Source organism: Halyomorpha halys, unplaced genomic scaffold (genome assembly GCF_000696795.3).
Source record: "Halyomorpha halys isolate HHAL.00 unplaced genomic scaffold, Hhal_1.1 Scaffold797.1, whole genome shotgun sequence".
Taxonomy (NCBI): Eukaryota; Metazoa; Arthropoda; class Insecta; order Hemiptera; family Pentatomidae; genus Halyomorpha; species Halyomorpha halys.
In genome coordinates, this window is record NW_027108991.1 from 164,359 (window position 1) to 172,762 (window position 8,404).

General features: G+C 29.1%; 1 protein-coding gene across 1 annotated transcript in view; it reads right to left on the reverse strand.

The window, feature by feature from the left end:
- Tmep (Transmembrane endosomal protein) overlaps positions 1-3,545 on the reverse strand; it is a gene marked incomplete at its 5' end in the record, with an annotated part of 29,672 nt that extends 26,127 nt beyond the window's left edge. Inside the window, 1 exon segment of the mRNA XM_067047238.1 lies at positions 3,115-3,545.
- Positions 3,546-8,404: the final 4,859 nt, after the last annotated feature.

Here is an 8,404-nt window from a genome sequence, read left to right on the forward strand (position 1 = left end):
TGTGTCATGAATAATTAAATAGAGATAAAACCCCAAAAGAATTGAAGGGAAAAAATATTTTTATAATAAAACAAGATTGGAGACTACACGAGGATTAAAGAGGTGAATTATGAATCAACTGAAGAATACATTCAACAGCTTTAAATGACCTTAATTTGTCAAAAACTTCATAAGTAATTTTGAAAAAATACATCTTATTATAATTTGTTATAAAGTACTTGATTATTAAATATAATTAAAAAGATCAGAAGCCAAGGGATAAAAGTGACCATTTCACGAATAAGAAATTTTAATATTGTCTATTTTAACATGAACCAAATCTACGCTATAGTATTGAAAAAGTGAAATTCACAATTTTGTTGATACTGATGCATATGTTACTCAATTGTCACTTGTAGCTCTTATGTTCTCACCCAATTATTGTAATAGGTGGTTAGTACCACAAAAATCACTGGTACAGCTATTACATTACTTATAATACATTAAATCATTTGAATAAACATGAACTGATCATTGTAAAAATATTAAATCATCAGGTTATAAGCCTATGATAAAGAAATTAAGTGAATCCAGATTTGCAACAAACTAATAACTGAAATAAATATATAAAATAAGAATTATATTACAAAAGTCATTAACCTCAGTTGCTACCTGATTGTGGGAACAAGTTAGGTAAGGAAGGTAAGAGACTTTTTCATTGTAATAAGTGTTAATTAATATGATCCTTAGCTTTTACAAAACCTAACATAATATAAACAACCTAACATATTATAAACAATGCACTAATGTGATATAAAAGTAAACAACTTCTAATTAAACAGATTTCAAAAATATGACAATTTTAATACTTCTAATGCAAAAGCATTTAATAAGAAATGATGTTATTAACACAATCTATAATGATTCATAAGTGTGGATAAGAAAAATTATTATGTCTGAAAAGAACAGACTCTAAATGTTATGGAACTACCAAAAACACTAAAACTGGTTATCTTTTTCCATTTTCAAGTAAACAATTCTATTTTCACTTAAAATATCATGCAAGTTTTTTTTATAAGTATAAGTGGAAAAATATTGGAACCGATTTGTTTTATTATAATTTTTTCAAAACTTAATAAAATGATTTTACATCTGATAAATAATTGAAAATTCAAACCGATAAGCAAAGTCATTTAATTAGGTTAAAAGGATGTGTAAGAGTGGGGTTATGAAAAACACATAACATTACTAGCCTATCATGAGAACAGTACTTTAACACAGAAATTGGGGGAAAGCAATCAAGATGTATAAAAATAATTTAGAAATTTGGTTAATTTTTAAGCTGAAAATAATAACCATAAATTGACATTTTCTAATGTTTTTTCCTCAGAATGTAAACATTGGAAAATATAACTTCTGACATGTTCACTTTCTTAATTTCACATTATACTCATTCATTCTCAAAGTTTCAAATTCTCCACCTACCATCAAATTCTCACTTTTTAATATTAGTTACTTCTCCCCTCCCCCTTCCTTATACATATCTTTCATAGCTTAATACATTTTTGATCACTTTTTTAAATAACATTTATATAATTTCTATTCCTGTTATTCCTTTTTCATAGAATAATTGATGCTAGACATTCCACTAAATTCTATCAGAAAATATATACATAGAAAAAAATTATTTAACAACTATAAAATTCCATTCACTGGTGGCAATGACACATTTAATCAGGACAATACAAACAATGCTCAATGCCTTAACACCAAAAGCTAATATGATAATTCTATTATTAAAAAAAATAATAATAAAAGAGTAATCACTTTCAGGACTGCTAATTGAAAAGAAGAATCAATATAAGCAATTGAATGCATTTGATTAAAACCAAATTATTTTAAGATTAAAAAATTATAATATCATGGCACTAGAAAACATAAATCTCTCCAATAGAAAGCTGAACATTATAGATCAGCAACTAGGTAAGAAATTTAATTATATAAGGTAGCCTGTAAAGTATCATCTTTTTAATATCAGTAAAATAATTAAATTAATAAGACAATCTATCATAAAGGAGAAAATAAATCTGACTTATGTTGATATAGATTTAAAATGGTAATGAACAATAAGTAATACATCATAATTATTGATCAAGAAAACTAAGCAGAAGTATTACTGAATAAACGATAATGAAAAAATAAGATAACAAACATTACAATATTATCAAATGACATTTAAGGTATTTTTAAATATAATTAATAATGTAAAAATGAACTAAATCAATAAAAATATAAATAATATCTGAGATGACAAATAAAGTTTATAGAGGTCATGAAAACAAGTAAATAAAACTAATGAAAAATAATTATTGCATATAAAGTTTCATCCTTCGCATTATGAAATCGCAAGAAGAATAGCAATTGTGAAAAAGGAGTATTCGGTAAAAGAGTGATGTTCGAGAAAACCGAACACTTAAAAAAAAAGAAGGAATAACAAACATAATTTTTCTATCAAATCAAAATTACGATTTAAGGAAAAAAATAAATAAAAAATTTACTCTATTATATAAGAAAATTTCATTTAAAAATCACTGTTTTAATAAGAAGAAAAAAAATTAGATTTTTCAAATTTAAACAAACTTAGCAAATAAGGATGTTTTGTGAGTTAAAATTTTTAGATGAGAGACACTTAAATAACTATAAAGAACAATAATTTAATTGCCTGCAGTTAACTAAAGTAATTATGGCTGCTTAAAACAAATTATCAATAAAAACTAATTCAGTAATAAAAATAAAACAATTAAAAGGAAAAGCTTCCTTAATAGAGGTGACTAAGGGCAAAGAAAGAGAAAGCTGTCAAACAGAAACCAATACTAATTTTCTATTTCCTTGTCTTATTGAAATTATTGAATAAATTATGGTATCAAGATTGTTTAAAGATGACGATAATCATTCCAAATAACAATTTCCATTACTTCACTAGTACTTAGAAATCGTTCTTGACCTCCTAACATATGTCAGAGATTCCTTATTACACTGGAGGTTATAGGAAACGTTAAATTGTTTTATAATATCTAAATTAGAGATATAACTGTTAATAGTTTAAAATATTTAATAAATGGTATTTGAACTTACAATTAGTTTTCTTCTTCAATCACAATATAAACACTGAGGAAACTATTTTATCAGAACAATCAACATTCCAGGGATTTGCACTCCTGAATTGAATAAGCACAGTCTTATACTCCAATTAAGTTTATATGTAGTTCTAAACATTTTAGCACTATATTCATTGTCATATCATCAATTTAACAAAAGCAATTTGTCACAGTACAACCCCGATGAACAACGAACGATAGAACATAACGGAACTGGATCGACTCGGGTGGGAGGCCAAGAATAGGACGTAACTAGCCCGCATGCGCGCAGCCGAACCGCCATTTTTAACTTCGCTTTCCCCTTCATCATTTTGATTCTTCGTTAATTTTACATCAAATTTAGAAATTTTCACCACAACAATTAACAAATGTCAAATATCTGTTTACTATAGATATAAATTTTAAAATACGGTCACCACGGTGATTCCGATTCTGATGGGCCTTACAATGCTTTTTAAATAATAATAATTATTTTAAACATATGTCACCAATAACTAGAGTTTATCAAATTGTGTGGAAGCAATCACCCTCCTTGCATCATAAGATGCGTAGGTGCATGATTCATGTTTTGCAAGAAATGTCCTTGATAAACATTCAAGTTCGATTTAAATAGCACATACCTGAGTGTAATCTCTTGATCAGTTTTTTCCATTTAGATTTAACTAATTCAAGGAAAAATTTTATTTTATTTAAAGATTTTGTTAGGCAAAGAACTTTCACGGGGATGAATTAAATCATTCTTAAATTTAAATTTTACTGTAATATTTTTGTTTAAATTTCAAATAATAAACCTCTGTAATCGATTAGAGAAAAAAAACTAACCTTCTTCAACATTTGAGATTTTACGTTTCAAGAATCCAGATTTACAGAATGGTTAATTATTTATTATTTAACTAAATGTGGCTTAATTAAGATCATTGAAGACCGTTTGTCTTTTATATGAGCATCTAGAATGCTCCAGGGTACATTCAAAAGTTCAATATACCAGGTCATTTCTAATAACGGTCCGATTTTGATGATTTTTTAGGGAATTTAATTACCTTTTTTTTCGGACGGATTTTGTTTTATTCAATTTTTAGAATCTAAATATCTTGAAATGTAATATCTTAAATTGGCGTCATTTTTTTCTTGTTCAAATTTAAAGATTCATTATTGAAAATAATTTACCTAAATTGAATATAAAAATTGTTTGTCCGCCTCTCACGATCATTTTTTAAGACCAATGGGCCGAATTTTCTTTTTAGGTTTGGTATCAAAGTCACAAATCATCCCGCTTTTTTTTTCTTTTAGGGCTTTGAAAAACGAACGTCATAATTTTAACGGACTGCCATATTGCAGGAAGGAGATAGTTTGGAGTAGTGTGAGATCGGCAGTTGATTTCTGGGGTACATACTTCAATTAGAGTATATCATTTCATCAAATATATTTTGTGATATCTAACGATTACCATCTTTCTAATCTAAAACAGTATGACTTATCACCAAAGCACCATGGTACGTAAATAACAATACTTTATATACCGATTTAAAATTTCCAACGGTCACAGAATTCATACTACTACTACAAATGTTTTCATGAAAAATTCATGAGAAACCACAACACACTTATAGGACAAATGGCCACTACTCTCATGTTTGAGAATAAAAGGAGGAGACTAAGAAGAACGTGGATGAGGGATCTTCTTCCATTCATTAACTGACTTTTTTCATTGATGTTTTTCGATCAAACGTTGTTTATACAATTAAAAAAAAAAAAAAAGATAATGTGGAACTGTATATTCAATTGCTGATTTGGAAAGAATAATTGGAAATTGTTCACTTGTCTATCTATCTATTCTTAGGCCCTACAGCCTCCTAAATCATCCTCGTCTACTTCACCACCATCGGACGGAGGTCTTTCTCCACGTCATCAAGCCATCTCAGACACGGTCTCCTTATGTTCACCTTGCAGGTAATTGCTATACCAGCCTTCTTGGTAGGAAATCCTCAGACATTATTTCCACTTTGCTAAGTCAGGGACTTCTTGCCATATTAATGAATCCTGATTTTTCCTGAATAGCCGCTGCCTATTCAATTATCATTCGATGGACCTTTCTTTTTATAACATGATAATTTTTTCTCACTCTTGTGTCAGCATCCGTTTCACTGCTATATGTTACCACAGGCATGATAGTTGAATGGAATATGGTCCGGGTGCGGTCAAAAAAAATATAATAGTAAAAATAAAATAGTATAATTCTACTATTTGAGTTTTTTTTTACCGCACCCGGACCATATTCCATTCATCTATTCACACGGTCAATCAACAATCTTTCAGGCATGATAGTTGTTCGTAGCTCTCATTGAAAGTCATATCTAGGGGTACAGATCAATGTAAATTCATAATTGTTTTTTAACATTATCCCCAATGAAAAGGTATGATAATGAGCAGAAATCTACCGGGCCTGAAACCGCTTCAGAATTTACTCCCTCTTTAAATGGTATGTGCTAGTCTGTTAACTTTTTTAGATATGAGATTGAGCACCGCGATCCTTGTGCAGACATCCACACATTATAAATTAAAATGTTCACAGCATCATCACCAAACTTGATTAACCCTTCTTTTGGCTGCTCGATGTCTGGTGGAATATAATTGTGGAGGAATAGTATTATCTCGACTATCTTTTCTTTTTCTGGCGTGTTTGCCGTCTGAATCTTAATGAGGACTGGTTAGATGGTTTATGATTCACGGTTACTTCGGGATTAAGAAGTTCTTGAAAATGGTCACCTCATACCTCAAGAACAACACTTCGATCTTTAATAAGATTTCCATCCTTATCTTTAGAAAAATCCAGTCGTGGTTTTCTACGCATATTGACTAACCTCTCGGGAACATTCCTAACATCATCATATCTATAATAGAATACATAAGCTCATTTGATAGCAATAGTTAATATTAAGAAATATATATAAATAAAATATAAATGAGAGAGAAAAGAAAAACTATGTATATTTTTAGTTGATAACGGTAAGTGGCATTAATTGATGTGATAAAGATGTAAATAAATCAAATTAGATATATAGATTCGTACATATATATATATATATTTTTTTTTAGGTAATCAAATATTTCTGGAATATGAGGATTTATTATTCAATTAAGTTTTATTTATTATTCAATAAAGTTTCCAAATGATATTTTAACCCGTTGACTATCAACTGCCTGCAGTCTGTCAGTATGTTTTTTACAGTTACACTGTCTAATTAGTGGTACGTCTACATGTTGGTATAGATGTGCCTGACAGTAAGTATTCTTGGGGGTCCAATTCGTAGTCTGGTCAGTATTACTTCGTGCCGTCTACAGCTTTGGGTTGATGTCTTCCTTGGATGTACTGTACTCTTAATTTGTTTTCTGTTGTGTTGGTCCAAGCTGCCTGCCATTTATTTAATATTTGTATTGTCATCAGAGGATAAAGGTCGCTGGCGGGATCAATTAGTACAAGAGCCGGGAAGAAAAAAAGGCAGTTATCTCACCCCAATTTTTGATTACTTTAATGAAAACTATGTATAATCACTAGTAAAAACTAATGAGTCTGCCAAGTACAGGTAGGGGGAATAAAAAATGGCGGCTGTTTCAAACCCTTAACAAAACATTAATTTTTCATTCGGAGCTCTACATCTTAAAAACTACCAACAACACTCGAAAATCTAAAAGAACATTATTTAGAGAAGAGTAAATTTGCTGAAATATTAGCCCTAAAAGAATATTTACGTCCAATAGTTCTCGAGATATAGCTTTTTAAAAAGCAAAATTTCTTTAAAATCTACTGAAAGATTAGTAGTTAGTTAATTTATTTTGAGAAATCTATATCTCAGGAACTATGTGACGTACATATGTCTATTAACACTCAAATTAAAGCTAGTTTAATGGACTATACAGAAGTTTATGACGTTTACCTTCGTGGGAATAGTAGTTTTCATGATATCTGCTAAAATAAATTGATTTATAGTTGTTCGGACAATAAGTTTGATTTATGAAAAACTTCATTTCAGAAATCATTTGACGTACAGATGTCTGCTAGCGCTCAAATTAAAGCTAGTTAAATTTACTACAAAATAGTTAATTATGTTTATCTATGTAGGAGTAGTAGTTTTTATGATATTTGACAAAATAAACTCACAAAATGTTAATTTCTAGTTGTTGGTATAAAATGATGGATTTTTGAAAAAATATATCTAGATCCATAAGACGCAAATATGTCTGCCAACACTCAAAATAAAGGAAATTTAACTTTATATAAAGTAGTCTATGACACTTATCTTCGTAGGGGTAGTAGTTTTTATAATACTCGGATATGAATATAATATATTCTATATATTCTAATATATGATAAATCTGGCAAATGAAAATTTGTCCGAACAATTATAAATCAATTTATTTTAGCAAATTTCATGTAAACTATTACTCCTACGAAGATAAACATCATTAACTACTTTATAGCTCATTAAACTAGATTTAATTTAAGTGCTAATAGACATCTGTACGTAAAATGGTTTTTGAGATATAAAGTTTTCAAAATAAATTCACTAACTACTGATCTTTCAGTACGTCCCATACAACATTTTTATGAAATGTTGCTTATTAAAAAGCTATACCTCGAAAACTATTTAACGTAAATAACTCTATTAGAGCTCATAGGTTCTCTTGTGTTGTTCCTACTTTTTAAGATATAGAGCTCCGAATGATTAATTAGTTTTTTTTTATCGTGTTGAAACAGCCGCCATTTTTTATTCCCCCTACCTATACTTGGCAGACTCATCAATGTTGACTATTAATTATACATAGTTTTCATTTAAGTAATAAAAAATTGGGGTAAGATAACTGCCTTTTTTCTCCTCTTGGGCTCTTGTACTAAATGATGCAGCTTTTGCCTTTCGGTTAGCTTTACAATTGTTAAAACAAATAGCTAAGATCAAAGCTCTTCCGGGGTCGGAATGTTTCATCATAGCAGATGAAAGCCCATTATTTCAAAAATATTTTACGAAAAAGAGACTACTTAAACCTTTTAATGTACAGGTTAAACTTTTACTCGATGAACTGAAATTCATATTACTGAAACTTTTTCAACAGCCACACATAAATTCCCTCTATCAATATTTGTTACAAATTCTATCACCAGTCAAGACACTAAATCATAACATTGTGGTTTAAATTCTGATTTGATAACGTATAATTCTCCTAGTAAAACTTTCAAATTTGTTTATACGTGCAATCTTCTCGTATATATA